The sequence below is a fragment of the Pongo pygmaeus genome, chromosome 4, assembly GCF_028885625.2.
Source record: "Pongo pygmaeus isolate AG05252 chromosome 4, NHGRI_mPonPyg2-v2.0_pri, whole genome shotgun sequence".
In the NCBI taxonomy this organism is placed as follows: domain Eukaryota; kingdom Metazoa; phylum Chordata; class Mammalia; order Primates; family Hominidae; genus Pongo; species Pongo pygmaeus.
The window spans coordinates 101,814,389-101,838,039 of NC_072377.2; the positions used below are offsets into that span (position 1 = coordinate 101,814,389).

The window sequence follows — 23,651 nt, forward strand, 5'->3', positions numbered from 1 at the left end:
CAGTCTCCTCCCTGTGGAGCCTAAACTAAGGCCCTGCCTAATTACAGGGCACAGCCCAGGCACAAAGCTCAGCCAGTGATTCCACTCAAATACAGAGGATAGACTGTTGTTCTGCTTGATTCAGGAGCCCAGACTATAGCCCCCTCCAACTGCAGGGTACAACCTATAGCCCCTCCTAAACTGGAAGACCAGTAGTGACCCCAGCTGGCCACAGAACACAGCCTAAACCCGAAGCTCAGCTAGCAGACCACCCAACTATGGAGTTCAGACTTTAGCTCTGCCTGATTTCATAGCACAGTGACTCTGCCCAACTAGAGACTCTGATAGCAAGCTTTGCCTACCTACAGATACTACTAGCTAACTTATTCAGAACTTTAGGCTGGACTAACTGGCAAAAGTCTATCCCCGCCAAAGCAAACAATTCTAAAAATGGCAATAGTAAGTCCTTACCTCTCAATGTTTACTTTAAATGTTAATGGATTAAATTATCCAATCAAAAGACATAGTGTTTGAATGGATTAAAAAGCAAGATAAAAAAGCTGCAACCAGAGATTTTTTTAGACCTAAGAACACATGTAAACCAAAAGTGTAGAATGGAAAAAGATATTCCATGCAAATAGTAACCAAAAGAGATCATAAATGGCTATATTTATATCAGGTAAGATACACTTTAGGTGAGAAACAATCACAAGAGACAAAGAGGATCCTTACACGATGAAAAGTGGAAAATTTACCTAGCAAATATAAGAATTGTAAATAGTTATATACCCAACATCAGAGCACCTAAATACATAAAGCAAATACTATCAGAACTGGAAGGATAAATAAACAGCAAAACAATAATAGTAAGGGACTTTAATACCCTCTCTCAACAATAGGTATATAATAGTGAAAACAGGAAAAGGTAAACCATGGATTTGGACAACACTATAAACCAAATGGACCTAGCAGATATATGCAGAACATTATACTTGACAACAACAAAATATACCTTCTTCTCAAGCATGCACAGAACATTCTACATAATAAATCATGTATTAAGCTACAAAATAAATTTCAACAAATTAAAAAACTTTGAAATCATATCAAGTATTGTTTCCAACAACAGTGGTATGAAATTAGAAATCAATATAAGGAAAATTAGAAAATTCACAAAAATGTGAAAATAATAGAATCTTGAACAACCAATGTGTTAAAGGAGAAATCAAAAGAAAAACATAAAAATATCTTAAAAAATAAAAGCACAACACATAAAACCTTATAGGATGTAGCAAAAGCAGTCCTGAGAAGGAAATTTATAGCTACAAATGCTGAATACCTGTGTGACAAAAGAATCTGTGCATCACAAACACCCAAGACAAGTGTTTATATAACAAACCTGCACATGTTCCCCTGAATTTAAAATAAGTAAAAAAAAAAAAAAAAAAAATCTGAATATTTCACCTTCAGGAACTAGAAAAAGAATAAACCAAGCCCCTGATTAGCAGAAGGAAAGACATACTAAAGACTGCAGCAGAAATAAATAATAGAATAGAAAAACAATAGAAAATGTAAACGAAATTGAGTTGGTTTTATTCAAAAGATAAGCAAAATTGACAACCCTTTACCTAGGCCAATCAAGTGAAAACAAGAGAGAATGCAAATGAATAAAATTATAAATAAAAGAGGAGGCCTTAAAATTGATACTGCAGATATACAAAGGATCATATGAAAGTAGTATCGACAATTGTGTCTCACAAATTAGATAAGCTAAAATAAATGGATACATTCCTAGAAACTATAATGTACCAAGACTGAATTATAATGAAATAGAAAAATCTAAGCTGATTAGTAAAGAATAAGGAGATTGAATCAGTAATCAATAGTTTTTAAATTGATTACATGTTGAAATAATCTTTTGCATATGTTGGATTAAATATTTTCTTAAAATTAATGTCACCTGTTTCTTTCTAATTTTTTAATGTGTCTACTAGAAAATTTAAAATTCTGTATGTGGCTTGCATTGTATTTCTATTGGACAGTCCTGAGTTAGTCCATCACTTGCTGGTGCCTCACATGTATTTTATTCGCTGGTGCACTTGTAAGTAGTGTCATTATTCACTAACCAGTGAACTTTCAAAGACCTTTCCACTTTCATGTTGACTGTGAGGGGAAGCCCAGGGAATGAATTATTCACTCTGTAGTATTGAGGAAGCATTTGGTAGATCCCAGGAGGAGTGTTGAACCAAGGGCAGTTTTAGGCAGACAGGCTTCTGACATCGCCTCTATTTTGAAGGGTTTGAAACCTTGCTTCAACCGAAGCATGTATCATTGTGTTTCCTCCTGTTGCCTGGTTGTGTATTTACTCCCAGAAACAGCCACTGCTTTCCAAGGCTTATATAAAAATCCGATTATATTTTACTAAAATTTTTAGTTGCTGTTATTTTGATTCATTTTGACTCAATATTCTCAATATTAACAGATTTCTAGTACTAATCATTATTTTTTCAATCCTTTTATCTTTCCTGCCAACGTAATAACCTTCCCAAGGGAACTTAAATATTTTCCATCAAAGCAACAATAATCAAATGGCAAATGAGACTAACATTTGTTAGAAATGGAACTGACAGCAAAATCAAAGGTAATTAACCAGGACAGTTTGGCATGGGAAAATTATTAAAATCTTAACAAGATTAACAACAGACTTGTTGAAAGCCCAGGAGGCAATTCCTTTTGTTTTATTTGTTATCTAGTTTGATAATGTGCTCCTTGTCAGGCACAGATACTGTTATGCTTTGGCTATGACTGCCACAGAATTGGCTATTTAGCCCTTCCTCAGGGTGCTGGGAAGATGAATTATAAAACCAATAAAAGCTATGCTCTTAATGCAACCATTCTGATGTTATATTTCATCTAACTCAATATTTATTCATCTAGAGTAATCTCAACACCAAAATAAGAACTCAACTCAAAGAAAATATCAGCCAGAAAATGTATTTTTATGAAAATCAACTACTGGTTTTACTTTCTATATCAGTTTTTATAATAGCAATTCATTTAAGAGCTATTTGTGTACAATTGCTTGAATAGCAAAATTGTCATTCAGAATTTGCTTCATTACCTCATTATACAAGCTTTTATTAAGATCTGCTATGTGCCAATCACTAGGCTGGGCTCTGTGGAAAATACGAAGAATCATTCTTGGCCAGGCGCGATGGCTTACTCCTGTAATCCCAGCACTTTGGGAAGCTGAGGCGGGTGGATCACCTAGGTCAGGAGTTCAAGACCAACCTGGCCAACATGGTGAAACCCTGTCTCTAGTAAAAATACAAAAATTATCCAGGTGTGGTTGCAGGCGCCTGTAAACCCAGCTACTAGTGTGTGCTTAGGCAGGAGAATTGCTTGAACCTGGGAGACAGAGATTGAAGTAAGCCGAGATTGCGCCACTGCACTTCAGCCTGGGTAACAGAGCAAGACTCTTTCTCAAAAAACAAACACGACCATAACAAACAAACAAAAAACACAAAAAAACTTCAATTTAAAAAAATTTTTTTTTTTAAATTTTAAGTTCTAGGATACATGTGCAGAACATCCAGGTTTGTTACATAGGTACACATGTACCATGGTGGTTTGCTTTACCCATCAACCCGTCATCTACATTAGATATTTCTCCTAATGCTATGCATCCCCTAGCCCCCACCCCTAGACAGGCTCTGGTTTGTGATGTTCCCCTCCCTGTGTCCATGTGTTCTCATTGTTTAACTCCCACTTATGAGTGAGAACATGTGGTGTTTATTTTTCTGTTCTTGTGTTAGTTTGCTGAGAATGATGGTTTCCAGCTTCATCCATGTCACTGCAAAGGACATGAACTCATCCTTTTTAATGGCTGCATAGTATTCCATGGTGTATATGTGCCACCTTTTCTTTATCCAGTCTATCATTGATGGGCATTTGGGTTGGTTCCAAGTCTTTGCTATTGTGAACAGTGCTGCAATAAGCATATGTGTGCATGTGTCCTTATAGTAGAATGATTCATAATCCTTTGGGTATATATCCAGTAATGGGATTGCTGGGTTAAATGGTATTTCTGGTTCTAGATCCTTGAGGAATCACCACACTGTCTTCTACAAAGGTTTAACTAATTTACACTCCCACCAACAGGGTAAAAGCATTCCTGTTTCTCCCTGTCCAGCCATCTGTTGTTTCCTGACTTTTTAATGATAGCCATTCTAACTGGCGTGAGATGGTATCTCATTGTGGTTTTGATCTGCATTTCTCTAATGACCAGTGATGATGAGACTTTTTTTTGTATGTTTGTTGGCTGCATAAATATCTTCTTTTGAGAAGTGTCTGTTCATATCCTTCGCATAATTTTTGATGGCATTGTTTTTTTTTCTTGTAAATTTATTTAAGTTCTTTGTAGATTCTGGTTATTAGCCCTTTGTCAGATGGATAGATTGCAAAAATTTTCTCCCATTCTTTGGTTGCCTGTTTTCTCTGAAGATAGTTTATTTTACTGTGCAGAAGCTCTTTAGTTTAAATAGATCCCATTTGTTAATTTTGGCTTTTGTTGCCATTTTTTTGTGTGTGTTTTAGTCATTAGGTCTTTTTCCATGCCTGTATCCTGAATGGTGATATTGCCTAGATTTTCTTCTAGGGTTTTTATGGTTTTAGGTCTGTTGTTTAAGTCTTTAATCCATATTGAGTTAATTTTTGTATAAGGTGTAAGGAAGAGGTCCAGTTTCAGTTTTCTGCATATGGCTAGCCAGTTTTCCCAACGCCATTTATTAAATAGGAAATCCTTTCTCCATTGCTTGTTTTTGTCAGGTTTGTCAAAGATAGATGGTTGTAGATGTGTGGTGTTATTTCTGAGGCCTCTGTTCTGTTCCATTGGTCTATATATTTGTTTGGGTACCAGTACCGTGCTGTTTTGGTTACTATGTCCTTGTAGTATAGTTTGAAGTCAGGTAGCATGATACCTCCAGCTTTGTTCTTTTTGCTTAGGATTGTCTTGGCTATGTGGGCTCTTTTTTGGTTCCATATGAAATTTAAAGTAGTTTTTTTCTAATTCTCTGAAGAAAGTCATTGGTAGCTTGATGGGGATAGCATTGAATCTATAAATTACTTTGGGAAGTATGGCCATTTTCACGATATTGATTCGTCCTATCCATAAACATGAAATGCTTTTCCATTTTTTTGTGTCCTCTCTTATATCCTTGAGCAGAGGTTTGTAGTTCTCCTTGAAGAGGTCCTTCACATCCCTTGTCAGTTGTGTTCCTAGGTATTTTATTCTCTTTATAGCAATTGTGAATGGGAGTTCACTCATGATTTGGCTGTTTGTCTATTATTGGTGTATAGGAATGAAAACTCCATTTTAACTGGAGAAAAAGAAATGAAGTCAAAATGATTAAAATGCCTTGTGAACAGTATAGAAATTGACCAGATTATTGACAGTTTCTCCCTGTAGTCTGTAGACCTCTAGTGTAGCATTATTTTTTATCTTTACATATTTCTTGGCACCAACAACCATAACTTTTTAATATATAAAGTCACTTTGAGTTGTATGCATTTTTACTTCTTTATGAAAAATTTATATTTTTTTCTTTTGGAATAATTTCCTTAGCTACAAAAAATAGAGTATTATTTCCTATGGAACATTAGTTTCATCATTCTGGCTTTTAGAAGTTTTCTCTTATGATTACAGTACCAGATGTTAAAATTGCTATGTTGTCTAACCATCTGAAGCAAAAGCAGATTGTTTACCTCACTTTTCTGGAGCTTTGTCTCTTTGGGAGAAAAAAATCTATTTTATATGACAGTTGTATTCACAGATCAATCCATGAAATCACTGAATACTAAGTTATAGTTATATATGTCTTTGTGACTTTAGCATATAAAATGATACAAATGAATCATATATGTTTATCTGTTTGTAAAGATTCAGGTTACTATTCTTAAATGTTTTGGGTATCTAGGATAGTGCAAATCTAAAATGATGCAATATGGTAAAGAGGCAGTTCTTCAGAGAAATATACCAAAGATATTTGTGCCTACTGCTAGCCACCTATGAAGGACCCATACAACACAGCTGATTGGCAGAACAAATGTAATATCTTGAATCAAGGTTACAAGCTAATGATTCCAGGCCCAGATACAAATTCAATAGTGTCCCTGCAAAATTCATGTCTACCTGGAACCTCAGAATGTGACCCTATTTTAATATAGGGTCTTTGCTTATGTAATCAGGTTCAAATGAGGTCATGCTAGATTACAGTGAGCCCTATTTCTTTGTAAGTAGTGGGAAATTTGAAAACAGAGACACACAGATGAGCAGGGGAAAAGGGATATGAATACAGAGGCAGAGTTTGGAGTGATGCAGCTGCAAGCCAAGGAACTCTAAAGATTGCCAGGCAGAAGCTAGAAAAAAGTCAAGGAAGAATCCTGCCCTACAGCCTCCAGAGAGTGGGTGAACTTTCCAATACATTGCTTTTGGATTTTGTCTTACAGGGCTACAAGGGAATAACCTTAATTTAGGCCACTCAGTGTGTGGTATTCTATTATAGCATCCCTAGGAAACTAATATGTGTAGCATCAGTTTCTTACCTTCCAACTTGGAGGCTGAACTGGCGTAGAATGTAGAATTTTGGAGCAGTGATAAACAATAGGGGTTGTGACAGGCTTAAGTTGTATGAAAGATGCCCTTAAGATTTGCCTGTTAGAGACTCAGAGGTGAGTATAAGAGGGTAGCCCACATTCTCCTGCATTCATTCCAGCTAACATTTAAATCGGAGATTCAGATCAGGTTTTGGTACATTAAAAGTGGTATGAGTGTAATTAAGAATCTATAGTTTGCAACATCACTTATGTGTTTGTGAGGTCTTCGTTTCTTTTTATGTCTTACTCAATTGTTTTTTTATTTTAATTTCTACTTTGCCTAAAATGAAATAGGATAAATTATTTTACTCACCTTGGAAAGAATCCTCTAGCTTCCATTTCACGCAGTATCCAGGTAAGGGAGGGAAGGCAGCTCTTTCAATTCGAGAGACCAAAAAAGGCAGAGGAGTTGCCATAAACATGAAGTATCTTAGTTTATTCAGGCTGCTGTAACAGAATACCATCAACTGGGTACCTTATAAACAACAAAAAGTTGTCTCACAGTTCTGGAATCTGTGAACTCAAGATCAAAGTGTAAGCAGATTCAATTTCTGTCGAAGGTACACTTTCTCATTCTTTTTTTTTTTTTGAGACGGAGTCTCGCTCTGTCACCCAGGCTGGAGGGCAGTGGCGCGATCTCGGCTCACTGCAAACTCCGCCTCCCGGGTTCACACCATTCTCCTGCCTCAGCCTCCCGAGTAGCTGGGACTACAGGCGCCCACCAGCGCACCCGGCTAATTTTTTTGTGTTTTTTTTTCAGTAGAGATGGGATTTCACCGTGTTAGCCAGGATGGTCTCAATTTCCTGACCTAGTGATCCGCCCGCCTTGGCCTCCCAAAGTGCTGGGATTACAGGCGTGAGCCACCTCGCCCGGCCCCCTTTCTCATTCTTTTATCCATGTCCTCACACAGTGGAAGAGGTAAGCTAGCTCTCTGTGGTCTTTTTCCATGAAGGCACTAATCCCAATTATGATGGCTCCACCCTCATGACTCAAATACCGCCCAAAGGTCCCACTTTCTAATACCATCAGCTTGAGGTTTGGATTCCAACATAAGGATTTTCTTGAGGGGACACAAACATTTAATCTATAGCATCAAGGGAATACAAGAGGGTCAGACTAGAGGGAGCTTACATGTTAATCAATTTAGGCCTGAGATTTTCCCTCACACTTAGAAAACTTCAGCTGACAAATGATGTTGCTATCCAGAGATTTTCCCCGATACGTCATAACAAAAGAATAAGAAGTACACCTCATGTTGGTAAGGTTGTCACTACTTCTTGCCGTAACCCAAGTGAGGATGACAGCATGTGCACTCTTTGTTACATATATCACATGCCTCATGCTGACAACTCACTCTGATTCTTTATAATCAATAGAATTTTGCCATTTTTCAGTCAGGCTCTGAAAAGTCCTGATTATTTTAGCCTTAATGGAATACCCCCTACTTTCCCTCAAATCCTAAGAATCACCTCAAGAAACACTGAGAATAGATCTCCAAGGGAAGAACATTTGGATGTCTTAATCATACATTATCAACCCAGGACACGCCCAGAAGGACCCCTAAAATATAAGCTTTATATTTCTTCCTGTCTTTTGTTTGTCATCTCTCTTAATTAACAAGACTTTAAGATTTAACAACAATCAGCTTGTGTCCTGGAGAGAGTAGAGTGGTTGAAAGCACAGACTCTGGATCCAGACTGCCTGGATTCACATCTCAGCTCTAATGTTTACAGGCTCTGTGACACTGTGCAAGCTTTCATGAATTAATCTACAGTAATAAAGTAATATGAGAATTGCTATTGTCTTTATGTTACACTGAAAGTAGGTAGACGCTGTCATGAAAATTCTTTTCAGAAGTCTGTATATGTTTAAGAGTTTTCTCTTAGAAAGGTACAATTTACAGCAAAATTTTGCAATAAAGGTTATTTTATAAATTAATGTATTATTTTATAGCAGTAATATTTTCCTAATAATGTAGTAGATATTTATAATTAGTTATTGTTTAATTTTAAAATTTCAAGTTTACTTTAAGTCTTGAATAAAAGGTTTGTGTATTTAATTATTTGATTAAACGGATGCCTAGATAAAGCAAGTAATATAGATCTTTTCAAAGTGACTCATTTCCAGAAAGGCTTACTTAAATAAATTTTATTTTATCACAATCAGCAATGCTTGTATTGGATACATTTCTGTCTGTCTGCTCTTCTGTAGGGCATTTAAGCAAGTTAAAGGAAGGCAGCCCTACTTGAGGCACAAAGAAATAAAACTATCATTAATGTCAGCGAGAAGCAACATTGTATTTTATGTCCAGAAACACACAAAAAGGGGATAAAATAATTACTCCCATTGCAACTCATATCAAACATTTTTAATACTATAATTCAAGAAAAACTGGTCAATATTATCTGAGTACTAAAACCGACAATTTAAAAAAATAAATATTTTATCTGCTAAGGCTGGTTTCTACAGATATAATACCATTCAATTAGAATAAGTTACAAGTTAATGCAGTCAATTACTATATTTTTACATTTAAATGTATTTTATATCTCAGAATTTTTAACTTCCGGAAAAATTTTCTTTGTCAAATACATTACATAATCTAAGCATATTCTCAAAATATATTTTGTATGTATAGTATTTTTAAAGTCAAGTTTTTAGTTTGGAATAGTTTTAGATATACAGAAAAGTTGCAAAGATAGTTCAGAGAGTTCCCACATACCCAACACATGGTGTTCCCTATTATTAATATCTTACATTAGTATGATACATTTCTCACAAGTAGAGAACCGTTATTGATACTTTATTCATATTTTTCTTTGTTTTTACATATGGTTATTTTTCATGTTTCAAGATTCCATTCAGAATGTCAAAAATTATATTTAGGATCTTCTTGACTGTGACAGTTTCTTAGACTTTCCTAGTTTTTGATGACCTTAACAATGTGAGAAGTACTGAAGGTATTTTGTGGAATGTCCCTCAATTGCAATTTGTTTAATATCATTTTCATGATTAGACTGGGGTTATGGGTATTGGGGAAAAAGACCACAGAGGTAAAGTGCCATTATTATCACATCATATCAAAGTTACATACTATCCACATGATTCACCACTGCTGATGTTAATATTGATCACCAGGCTGTGATAGTGTTTGCCAGTTTTCTCCAGTGAAAAGTTACTCTTTCCCCTCTCATTTCTATACTTATTTGAAAAGAAGGCATTATGCACAGCCCATACTTAAGGAGTTGAGGACAATGTGTCTCCATAAATTATTCAAAAATTCTTCTACATGGGAGTTTTGTCTCATCTCCATTTATTTATTCATTGAATCATTTACTTATATCGGTATGAATCATATATACCTATTTTGTATGTTAGGTTGTAGTCCAATATTACTTCATTTATTTTGTTGTTCAAATTGATCCAGCCTTGGCTATTGGAAGTTCTTTCATTTGCCTCTTTTGTCATTTTAACATAAGCACATCTTTGTGTGTGTTTGTGTGTGCGTGCCCACGCGCTGAGTACCTCTCAATAGAAGTACCTCAAATAGAAGTACCTCAAATAGAAGTCTGAGTACCTCAAATAGAGGTCTGCACACTTCCACCTACTACATCTTGGTATCAGAGTTGCCAAGAAAAATACAGTGTGCTTTCTAGCAGTACGAGGTGTTCCAGGCTCATCTTGTATACGTCTTTCCCAGTCCTGGAACTGGCCGTTTCTCCAAGGAGGACTGGTTCCTTTTATTAAATAATTCAACTAAGAAACAAGATCTGGGTACTAGGTGTGCTTGTTTCTACTAGTGTGTTGTTACTTCTAAGCCCAATCAACTGACCGAGCAAGGCGACATATGTATGTACACTATCATATTCATATGTACATGTACATAAATTTCTTCCCTAATTACTTGGTAGAATTAACCAGTGAAATCATTGGGGCCTAGTGTTTTCTTTTCTAGAAAACTTTTAATTATTTATTCGATTATTATACATTTAATAGATACAGAGATATCCAAGTTCTTTATTTCTCCTTGCGTAAATTTTGGTGATTTATGTTCTTCAAGCTGTTTGCCTACTGCATCTAAGGAATCAAATTTATTATTATAGAGTTGTTTATAGTATTTTCATTATTATTTTAATATCCATTATATCAGTAGTGATGATCCCTCTTTCATTTCTGACAATGGTAATTTGTGTCTTTTCTTTTTTCTCTGCTTAGTTTGACTAGAAATTTATCAATCATCAATTGTTTCAAAGAACACAGTTTTGGTTGCATGGATTTTCTCTATTGTTTTCTTATTTTCAGTTTAATTGATTTCAGCTCTAATTATCATTTTCGTTTAGTTCAAAATATGCTTAAATTTCTATTGAGAATTATTCTTGACTTATGAGTTATTTAGAAGTATATTGTTCAATTACCAAATACTTGGGGCTTTTCCAGCTATATTTCTGTTATTAATTTTTAGTTTAATTTCATCATGCTCAGAGAATAATACTTTGTATAATTTCTATTCTTTTGAACTTATTAAAGTGTGTTTTATGACAGAATGAGATCTGTTTTGGTGAACATTTCATGTGAACTTGAAAATAAGGTGTATTCTACTGTTGATGGATGGGATATTCTATAAATGTCAATTAGATCAAGATTGTTAGTGCTGTTTGGATCACCTATATGCTCCTTATTTTCTGCCAGCTTTATCTGCCAATTACAGACTGGATATTTCAAATTCTCCAGTTATAATAGTGGATTTGTTTATTTCTTCATTCAATTCTATCACTTTTGTCTCATGTATTTTGAAGTTCTGTTCTAAGCCATATACACATTTAGGGTCGTTATGTCTTTCTGAATATTTGACCTCTTCACTAAGTAATGTCCTTCTTAATCACTGACATTTTTTTTGTTGTTATTCTGAATTTGCTGTATCTGAAATTAAGGTAGCTACTCCAGTAATATTTTGATTAGTATTAGTCTTTTTTAAATCTCTTTACTATTAGCCTTCTTTAGTTTCTATATTTAAAGTATGTTTCTTGTAGACAACATATAGTTGAAACTCGTTTTTTTCCATGCTGAAAATACATATCTTTTAATTGGTATGTTTAGACCATTTACATTTAGAGTGATTGTTAATACACTTGGATTAATATCTACTGTTGAGCAAGTAGAATCTATCACCTATTATTGGAAATAGAAGTCTACACACTTCTACCTACTGCATCTTGGTATCAGAGTTGCCAAGAAAAACACAATGCAGTCAAGCACTGAATAGAATAATACTTTGCTCACATAGAGAAGAGAGAGAGCAAAATCAGCTTTAGCTGTGGGCATTGATTTCTCATGGCCAGCAGGCTTTTTCTGGGAGCTGACATATTCAAAAAACTACAAGCAAACCAAATTCACCAGTTAATTAAACAAATTATTCACTGCAATCAAATGAGATTCATCCCAGAGATGCAAGGATGGTTCAATGTACACAAATCAATAAATGTGACACATCACATTAATATAATCAAGCAAAAAAATCATATGATCATTTCAATAGATGCAGAAAAAGCATTTGATAAAATTCAACATGACTTGGTGATAAAAACTTTCAAAACTCTAGGTATAGAAGAAACGTATGTCAACAGAATAAAGACCATTATGACAAACCCACAACTAACTTCATATTGAATAGAAAAAATTGAAAGTTTTTCTCTAAGATGTATTCTCTAACAATACAAGGATGCCCACTTTAACTACTTTTATTCAACACAGTACTGAAAGTCCTAGCCAGAGCAATTAAGCAAGATAAATAAATAGAGGACATCCACATTGGAAATGGGAAAATCAAACTGTCCTTACTTGCAGATAACATTATCTTATTTATAGAAAACCCTAAATATTCCACTGAAAATGTTAGAAGAAATAAAAGAATTCAGTAGAATTGCAGGATATAAAATGCTACAAAAGTCAGTAGCATTTCTGCATGCCAGTAATAAACTATCTGAAAAAGAAATCAAGAAAGCAATCTCATTTACTATAGCTACAAAAAACATACCTGAGAATAAATTTAACCAAGAAAATGAATAATTTTTACAATAAAAACTATAAGATATTGATAAAGAAATTGAAGATGATACTAATAACAGATACGAAAAGATATCTCGTGCATATATTGAGAGAATTAACCTTGTTAAAATATCCATAGTACCCAAATCAATCTATAGATTCAATGCAATTTCTATCAAAATACCAATGACATTCTTCACAGAAATATAAAAGAAAAATCCTAAAATTTGAAAGGAGCCACAAAGGACCCCTAGTAATTTATAATTTTCTGTTGATTCTTAGAGTATCATTTTTTCTGCTTACATTACCCATTTATTCTTACATGATGTTTACTGTTTTCTTTAGGGCACTTACTATGTTAATGACAGTTATTGAAAATTCCTTGTCTAGTAATTTTAATATCTGTGTCATATTATTCTGGTTCTGATTATTGCTCTGTGTCTTTAAACTGTGTTTTTTCTTACCTTCAGCGTGTCTTATAATTTTTTTGAGAGCAGGGCATACTGTATCAAGTAATAGAAACTGAGTTACATAGCAATTGTCAATCTGGCTGTTGGTTGAACTATTAAATGTGTGTTGTAGCTATAGGTGTCAGATACTTCAAATTACTTAGTGTTCTTGTTTTTCTCCTCCATCTTGACTTAGGTTTCCCTAAGTTCTATTCTCAAAGTAGAGCCTGTGCTAGAAGCTCTTTCAGCTATAATCAGCTATTATAATACTGGAACTTTGTTAGTGCTATGGTAAGGCAAGAAATAGGAGAATGTTTTGTAATATTCTGATTAAAGCTCAGTCTTTATGTGAACCTTGTGTCTTGCAGCTGTGAACTTCATAAGTGTTTCTGCAGTAGTATTGCTTTATCTTCTCCTGTTTCTTACTTTCTTGGCTGGTTGCAACCTTCTTAATCCTTTTCCTTGAAGCCCTAATCTCTGTTGACTGTAGTGGCTTTTTTTTTTTTTCCCTAGGTGGAGCAGGAAAGTTCAGGGAGACTTAAACCTGATGACTTCCCTTTCCCAGCTGAGATAAGGCTCTGGCAAAGTATTTTTCTTTAAAGGTAGGCCTTTGTTATGGAGAAGCTGTTGGTGCATTTTTTAACTACTTTATTATCCCCTCACCTAACCAAAGCCATGAGAGGATTTTATATCTCTAAGAAATCAGTGAAGTTACTAGAAGTAAAGCCCACAGAAGTATGGGGGACCTTTCCAACTACAACCCCAAGAGTTTCTCACTCTCATTCTTGTCCACACTTGGCCTGCAGAAATTTATCACAATTAATATTTGTTTTCCTACCAGTTTATGGCTTTAGAAGTGGCTTCTGTTCTAACACTCAGGATGCTTCTGTCTCTCTAGATGTTTGAAGAAGCTGCACTGAAACCTCGGTTCTTTGATAGGTTCAAGAAAACTCATTGATTTTCAGTTTATCCATTTTTTTCCTGCTGTAAGAACAGGAGTAACAACTTCCAAGTTATATGTTAGAGCCGAAACTGAAAGTCATATACTGTTTTCTTAATATGCTATATTTTTGTTACAGTTACTGTTCTAATGTCAAAAATCTAGAAAGATTAAATATTTTATGTTCTAGTTTTAATGTATGGATTATTTCCTATGTTAGAACTAAATTATAGCTTCTAAGAAAATATTGCTAGTATTTTGTAAGGTAAACTTAAAACTGAAGAGTATTCAGTTTATCACTGTCATTTTTATTTTCCGTAATAAATAGGTAAAAATTGCTCTATCATATGAACTCTGGAAAGCCATATGCCAAGAGAAAAAGAATAATGTATTATATTAGTACACTATTGTATCATTAAAACATAATAATTTGCATGTATATAAAAATTGGATAGTCTGAGATTGGAAGTATCTGTTTAAAACCTCTGGTTGGATTACCATTTATTCGGCCTGCAAACCGGGGCTTCATGAACCTGTCAGCATAAGAGATTATGTGAAGCATGAAATATTCAAACTTTTATCTCATATAATCAAATATGAACAAGGAGCTCTGATATTATTATCATAATAGATTTTGCAAACATAAATTTAAAAAATCTAGTAAAAAGTTAAAAAATTGAGTTAGAGATATGGCTTAGTTAAATGTTTCAATTATTGATTAAGGTTTGTGTTAGGTTACAAAATGTTTAAAGTGGCACAAGCTTTTATAATATAAATCAATAGTAGTAATCAGAACAACAGCAGCAACAATAACGAAAGAAACCTCTTATTAGAGTAGGTAACTAGGCAGATATGAGCAAGGCAGATGATGTCCCCCGTCCCCCCAGAATATCCACTGACCATCAGGTAATGGTCAGGGAGTTGTTATACTGTCTCTTAAAAGTAGTAATTGGTCACAGCCAGCACCAGGGAAAGGCAGTCTCCCAATAGACAGAAAACACCTGAAGCTGGTGATCAGCAGCTTCCTGATAAGATCTCAGGAGCCTGGCAAGAATGCTTAAGCATGCGCACTAAGAGGCAAAATGGAGGAGTTTAACCAGTATATGACCTTCCTCTAGGAATGCTCAACTGGTAAGAGACAAATGCCTCAAATGAGCATGAACACAACTTCAGTAAACTCACTGTGCATGTGGCCCCTCCCAAGTGCTAGCATGTCACTGCATATGCAGACAGCCTGCCTCAAGACAAAAATCAAGGGAAGAAAAACAGAAACCCCAGAACCATGCCAATGTATAAAACCCCATGAGTCAAGGGCTGAACAGTGCAATAGGATCTCTCAAGTTGCCCGCTTGAACTTTTTCCAAGTATACTTTACTTCCTTTCATTCCTGCTCCAAAACTTTTCAATCAATTTTTACTCCTGCTTTCAAACTTGCCTCAGCCTCTCACTCTGCCTTATGCTCCTCAGCCAAATTCTTTCCTCCGAGGAGGCAAGAATCAAGTTGCCGCAGACCTATAGGGATTCTTCACTGCTAACACTCAGACAACTCCAGTTTTAAATTTTAGAAATCAAAAGAAAAAATGCACAATGAAACTGATTCGTTGAAGAAAACCAACTTTGACAAGCTTTGCTTGTCAATGTTCTTTTACAATCTTAGGGTTTGTAGCATTCTTTCTATTAAATGCTTGCTTAAAGTTAAGGCAGAATGGAAAAAAAAAAACAGAAAAATGGTGCTTATCTTCAAATTCCTCGGAAATAAATGTAGACTTATTGTCCATACCATGGTGTCTGGCTGTGATAAATTATATACTATTAGCGGAAAGCCATGCTGGTTGCTGGAATGATGTGAGATGAAAAAACGGCATTTGGGCCTTAGTTTAGAAGACTCTACCACAGTCAAAACCTTCTCCTTTAATATCTATCTGATATCAAATAAATGCCTTTGAGAAACTCCCCTTTTTTTATTTTTTATTTTTTTATTTTTATTTTTATTTTATTTTATTTTATTTTTTGAGACAAAGCCTCGCTCTGTCCCCCAGGTTGGAATGCAGTGGCATGATCTCGGCTCAGTGCAACCTCTGCCTCCTGGGTTCAAACGATTCTTCTGCCTCAGCCTCCTGAATAGCTGGAACTACAGGTGCACACAACCATGCCCGACTAATTTTTATTGTATTTTTAGTGGAGACTGGGTTTCACCATGTTGGCCAGGCTGATCTCAAACTCCTGACCTCAAGTGGTCCACTCATCTTGGCCTCCCAAAGTTCTGGGATTACAGGCATGAGCCACCTCGCCTGGCCGAGCAACTCTTCTTCGTGATTTCTTTTAAGAAAATTATTTGTCAAAGTTTATAAATAATGTAATTTATTTATGGTCTTTTTAAATATTTGGAGAAGAACATTATATCAATTTTTGCAATGTATTAAACAGCTAAATATGTGTCAGACACTCCAGTAGGCACCTTACATATGTTATGAATAATTATTACTATATTTTTAGTACTATTCTTTTCCAAACATGATACTTGCTTCTGTTACTGGAGAGGGGTCCTGATCCAGACCCCATGAGTGGGTTCTTGGATCTCACACAAGAAAGAATTTTGCACAAGTCCACAAAGTGAAAGCAAGTTTATTAAGGTAAAGGAATAAAATAATGGCTACTCCATAGACATAGTAGCCCTGAGTGTTGCTGGTTGGCTATTGTTTTGGTTATTTCTTGATTAAATGCTAAACAAAAGGTAGATTATTCATAAGTTTTTATGGAAAGGGGTAAGAAATGGAGCTGAGTGTTCCTCCCCATTTTAGACCATATAGGGTAACTTCTGGATGTTGCCATGGCATTTGTAAACTTTCATGGTGCTGGTGAGAGTATCTTTTAGCAGACTAAATCATTATAACTAGCATGTAATGAGCAGTGAGAATGACCAGAGGTCACTTCCATTGCCATCTTGTTTTTTTTGGTTTTGCAGGTTTTGGGTTGGCATCTTTATGGCATCCTGTTTTATCAGCAGAGTTTTTGGGACTTGTATCTTGTGCAGGCCTCTTAACTCATCCTATGATTAAGAATGCCTAACCTGCTGGGAATGCAGCCCAGCAAGTCTCAGCCTCATTTTACGCAGCCCTTATTAAAAATAGAGTCACACACTCTGGTTCCAATGCCTCTGACACTTCTACATAATTATTTAATTTATTAATGGCACTACACATTTTCTCAAAATACCCTTTATTTTTTTCTTTTTAAAATTATACTTTAAGAGAAGGAGGCTAGATCCTTCGTGGCATTGTGAACCCACTCTATTTAGACTTGTACTGCCTACTTCTATATATCTCATTCCTATTGAAATAAATGATTTTTTAAAGCCTTATTTGATAGAGTCACTACTTAAAAAAAAACAACAAAAATAAAAAATGCATTCAATAATGATTAACTGACACAGTCAGGAATGTACCTTTGCAGTATATTAACTTTGAGGATTTTTCTTTCTCTTTATCCTTGATGGTTGCAGCTTGCCACTACATGTCATTTTATTTGTATCATTTGATACTGAATCATGTTTCAATGTGAGTCCTCACTCTAGCTTTTCTATAATGGTTCTTAAGTATGTATTCTCAAAGACTGTTTTTGTGCCATTTTGTCCGTTTTATTCTGTTGGAACTTTTTTTGGACTAATTTAAAATCCTCCCATTTTATTTTTCTTGTCTCTTAACTGCTCTTGAAATTTTAATTTCTCTGGAATTCCTACAAAATTAATTCTTTCATACTCTCTTGCAATTTATTTTACTTCTTTGTGTTATATAGTCTACAGCCTAGAATTTATCCTGCTTATTGATTTTGTGATTTAGTTTTATTTCCAAAAGACTTTAAAAATGATTTTTCATATCCACCAGTTCTGATCATATTTCTTCCTGCTTTTGTTTCAGAACCAGTTTTATGCAGGCTATTTATTTGTGTTTTCCCTGAGATATTTATTAGTATTCATAATCTTTCTGTATTATTTATTTAGTATCTGGGCTCATTTTCAGCGAGATTTTAAAAATGCTTTATTATAAATAATTTAAAATATGCAAACATAGATAAAAATAGTATAATTAATCCCTATACACAATTCAGCTACATTCAACCATCACAATTTTTCCACATTTTTAAAGTTTATTTTTTCTTCTCTATTATGATTTTTTTAGTTTCTCCATTTGGGCTAGAGTATTTTAAAACACATACTAGATATCATGACATATCCATACATAATTCAGTATTATCTCCAAAAGATAAAAACATTTTCTACCATAACCACTATGATATTATTAACATCTTGTAAAATTAAAGAAATTATTTGTTGATATTATCTAATATTAGATAGCATTAAAGATTTTCTCATTTTTTTCAGTTTATCTTTTTAAATTGGTTTGTTTCAATCTGGATCCTAAGCAGATTTGAGTAAAAGTTTGTGCCATTGCTGCTTATGTGCTCTCTCTCTTACTCTTTCTCCAGTTGTCTTTCACAATAACTCTTGTTAATACCGAAACCAAGGTAAAGGTGAGGCTGCAGAGCAGCAGTGTCCAATCTTTTGGCTTCCTTGGGCCACATTGGAAGAAGAATTGTCTTGGGCCACATATAAAATACACTAACATTAATGATAGCTGATGAGCTAAAAAAAAAAAAGTCACACACAAAAAATCCATAATATTATAAGAAAGTTTACAAATATGTGATGGTCTGCATTTAAAGCCATGCTGGGTCATGTGCGGGCCAAGGGACATGGGATAGACAAGCTTGTTGTAGAATGAAGATCCACAAATTTCTGCTGTAGAGATTTCTAAGAGTTCCCTGATTATTTAGTCCCTTAAACTTGATTTTATATTATTCTCGGTATTATGAGATAGCCTATTATATTACAATCAATGACAGTGTTTTTCTCCCCTTCATATAGCTCAAGCTGGTTTATAGTGGGCTATTCTCATCTCTTTATTTATATTTTAAGTGCCTGCCTTTGAACAATTTCTATTGGGGTTTAGTTAAATTCCCTCACACAGCACCACCCTCCCCTTTTATTTTTCTAATTTAGGAAGGACTAACATCTGTGACTTTTATGCAAGACCAAGTATTTTTCTTATTTTCTATCTTTATGGGTCAAATTCTACTTCTTTACTCGACATTGTTGTTGGTTTGCACATACAATATCATAATGTAATTTGTATTACATTATAACACACAATTAAAATAGTACTGAAGGCTCATATTTAAATGCAAAATTTCATTGTTCTACCTTAATTTAGCCCCAGTTACTCCCCAAAGATTAAACCAATTTCAACTGTCTAGATTTTTATGGTGTTTAATTCTCCATATTCTGAAGTAATATGCTTATATTGCTATTTTGGACTTATCAATTTTAGAGAGCATATTTGCCTGCTCTAAAGTATACTCATAGGGGAAACAGAATTCCACTGACTAACATAATGACTTGTTTCTCAAATAATTTCTAGACTAAACAGAATCATGACAATTACATACACCAAAGTTTTTTCTTCTGTACCATTTTCATATATAATAGGAGAACAAACAAAAAAAATCAACAACAGGGAGAACTTTCCACATGTCTGGAAGTAGAGACGTGACTTACAGTGCTTTTGCTGAAAATGGTAAGAGAGTGACATTAATCCATCTTCACTTTCCTGAAGGGTCATTTTTATAACACTATGGCCATGCATATGTAAGTCAGTTGGCTGATAACAAAAAGTTTATAATTGTGAACCAAATGAAACTGACTGGCTTAAAGGTAGAGAACATACCTGTGACCTTTTTTATATTAGCCCTGATATGTAATAAATTGGGTTATATAGTCATAGATGAAGGAAGCATTCCCTTTAAAGAAGATAATACTAGGCTTCTGAACTATTCTGATGAAAAATTGGTCCGCACAGGGACTTGTCTAATGTATAAAGAGTTTTATTTGATTTGGACTAATTTTATGTAAAACTGGAAATACTTACTCATAAAACCAACAGATACTAGAGTTTAGGTTAGAGTCCAGCATTGATGCAATCTAATCTTATTTTATAGTTGAGGAAAATTGAACTGAGAGAAGTTAAAAGACAGATACATTCAACTGTTCTCTAATTTTAGACCTAATTGTCCATTGGGCATACTTCTGACATGACACTTCACTGAATTCATTATTTACATGTCAGGCTTCCTGCTGGACTGTAATCTAATGAAAGCAAGGGGCAACATCTAGAATCCTAAACATTTGGACAGTGCCTATCTACTACTTCTGTCTCAGGAATACCAAGCACATAGTCTTACGTTATGAGCACATTGTTCTTTTTTTTTTTTTATTATTATACTTTAGGTTTTAGGGTACATGTGCGCAATGTGCAGGTTAGTTACATATGTATACATGTCCCATGCTGGTGCGCTGCACCCACTAACTCGTCATCTAGCATTAGGTATATCTCCCAATGCTATCCCTCCCCCCTCCCCCCACCCCACAACAGTCCCCAGTGTGTGATGTTCCCCTTCCTGTTTCCATGTGTTCTCATTGTTCAATTCCCACCTATGAGTGAGAATATGCGGTGTTTGTTTTTTTGTTCTTGCGATAGTTTACTGAGAATGATGATTTCCAGTTTCATCCATGTCCCTACAAAGGACGTGAACTCATTATTTTTTATGGCTGCATAGTATTCCATGGTGTAAATGTGCCACATTTTCCTAATCCAGTCTATCATTGTTGGACATTTGGGTTGGTTCCAAGTCTTTGCTATTGTGAATAATGCCGCAATAAACATACGTGTGCATGTGTCTTTATAGCAGCATGATTTATAGTCCTTTGGGTATATACCCAGTAATGGGATGGCTGGGTCAAATGGTATTTCTAGTTCTAGATCCCTGAGGAATCGCCACACTGACTTCCACAAGGGTTGAACTAGTTTACAGTCCTACCAACAGTGTAAAAGTGTTCCTATTTCTCCACATCCTCTCCAGCACCTGTTGTTTCCTGACTTTTTAATGATTGCCATTCTAACTGGTGTGAGATGATATCTCATTGTGGTTTTGATTTGCATTTCTCTGATGGCCAGTGATGGTGAGCATTTTTTCATGTGTTTTTTGACTGCATAAATGTCTTCTTTTGAGAAGTGTCTGTTCATGTCCTTCACCCACTTTTTGATGGGGTTGTTTGTTTTTTTCTTGTAGATTTGTTTGAGTTCATTGTAGATTCTGAAAAACAAGCAATGGGGAAAGGATTCCCTATTTAATAAATGGTGCTAGGAAAACTGGCTAGTCATATGTAGAAAGCTGAAACTGGATCCCTTCCTTACGCCTTATACAAAAATCAATTCAAGATGGATTAAAGACTTAAACGTTAGACCTAAAACCATAAAAACCCTAGAAGAAAACATAGGCATTATCATTCAGGACATAGGCATGGGCAAGGACTTCATGTCAAAAACACCAAAAGCAATGGCAACAAAAGCCAAAATTGACAAATGGGATCTAATTAAACTAAAGAGCTTCTGCACAGCAAAAGAAAATACCATCAGAGTGAACAGGCAACCTATAAAATGGGAGAAAATTTTCGCAACCTACTCATCTGACAAAGGGCTATATGAGTACATTGTTCTTAACACTCTATAATATCCTAACCCTAATTTAAAAAGAAACTTCTAAGAAAAAGTCACCAATGAACTCTCAGATACCACATGTTTCTCTGAGACAAATTAGGCTATCTAATGACTTTTCTTAAAGAACAATTTTGTTTTGTACTGTGTAAGAGGGAGCTATTAGTGTAGAAATTGCATCAAATAATTCTAGAGAAATATATTTAAATATTTGTTATTGCTTTAAAGCTTTCCTTGCATTAATTAAATTTTGATAGCTATATGGATGGCCTGGTTTAACAATGTAAACTGTATTTTGTTAAAAATTTGTTTTCCAAAGTTTAACTCTCCAAAGTTGTATTTATATTGTGTGAATGCAATCAGGCTTACATCCAAATTTTCTTCAATCAGGATATTGGTGTTCTATATCTCTATGACCTTTTTTTTCAGGCTTTTTAAAGAGTTGAAAGGACTATCTCAAAGAATTAAATAAAATAATGCTATTAGGAAACATGTAATATAAAAGTAAGAGAGAGGTGATCCTGGTGTTTGTCCTGCCACACCACTGACAGTTGTAAAACATTACCTACTTTGGAGCTCAGTTTCCTTCTGAAACTGAGTCCTTTAATAGATGATCTTCAGGTTACCTTCAAACATTTAAATTCTACGATTTAATGCTAAAATAATTTATGCATACCAATCTACTAGAGAAGAGAGTAAATGAAGTTCCAAACAGAGTGATCACTATAATACCTATTTTGATAAATTAAGAGACAGCTTCTATGCCTAAACATTCAATCATAAAAATGTTAAGAGAGTAATCTTTAATACAGCAATTTGGCCTCCTGCTACTTAGTCTCACATTTTGTATATTTTAATGAAAGATAATCATTCAGAATTATAATTTCAGAACATTTAAGTTGACATTTTAGTGAGAATAAACACATTTTTTTTTGCTTGGAAAATAGAAATTAAGCCTGGGCAACAAAGTGAGACCCTGTCTCTACAAAAATTTAAAAAATTAGCTGGATGTGATAGTGTGCACCTATAGTGCCAGCTACTCCAGAGGCTGAGGCAGGAGGGTCACTTGAGCCCAGGAATTCAAGGCTGCAGTGAGCTATGATTGTGCCACTCCAGCATGGGTGACAGAGTATAGATGTAAGTCCAAAATAGCAACATAAGCATATTATGGAGATTAAACACAATAAAAGTCTACACCCATGCTCTGAGAAACCCTTCTCAAAAAGAAAGAAAGAAGAGAAAGAAATAAAGAAAAAGAGAAGGAAGGAAGGAAGGAAGATACTAATCTTTATTTAAAAAGTATCTATGGATGTGGTGGTTTTAGTTGAGGAAATCTATTTAGTGAAGTCTCTAGGCTTTAGTTTCTGTACTTAAGACAATGCAATCAACTGCATTTTTGGTTGTGTTCATTAGCGTTCTTTAGCTTCCTTTATTGTTATAAAAACTACCAAAAGCTGAGAATCTTTTGAGAAAACAATCAATAAAGAGACTTTGTCTGTGTCCAGTGATTCCCACCCCACATACTCCTTTGCTTTGGCTTCAGTGAATGCAGGAACTGAGACCATCATTACTGAAAATGTGGCCCTCACTACTGACACTCAGCATATCTACACATTCTTTACCTTCCACATTCCAGCATTACCTCTGTTAGAGTCTGGGGAATCTAACATAAACATCAGTACAGGACTTACAGTTAATTACTTTCAAGAAAACAAAATACACCATTTTGTCATTTTATGGTATGCATTCAAGGGGTGGGGTATGAATGGCAAAATCATTGACAACTGTTTCACTGGCTAGAGCATCTGGATTTCTCTTCAAATTTGCAGAAAGTTTATCTTTTTTTTCTCATCCAATCCATCTCATCTTTAGCCAGCTTATCAAATTGCCAAGCAATTTTTGGAATAGGTGTTTTGTTTTAAAAAAATTAGTTTACTATTGCTATTGATCCAAGATAACTCCACTTTATGCTT

At 34.8% G+C, this 23,651-nt stretch overlaps 1 long non-coding RNA gene across 5 annotated transcripts in view; it reads left to right on the forward strand.

Moving 5' to 3' along the window:
- The window catches only part of LOC129036929 (uncharacterized), an 806,216-nt gene that overhangs the window by 703,727 nt on the left and 78,838 nt on the right, over positions 1-23,651 (forward strand). For 2 of the 5 annotated variants that reach the window (XR_010126429.1, XR_010126428.1), the window contains one exon: positions 13,642-13,730. The exons of the other annotated variants lie outside the window; for them this stretch is intronic. This is a non-coding gene — a long non-coding RNA (uncharacterized LOC129036929). Of the gene's footprint in view, positions 1-13,641; positions 13,731-23,651 lie in introns of those variants that run through there. 5 annotated transcript variants of the gene reach the window in all.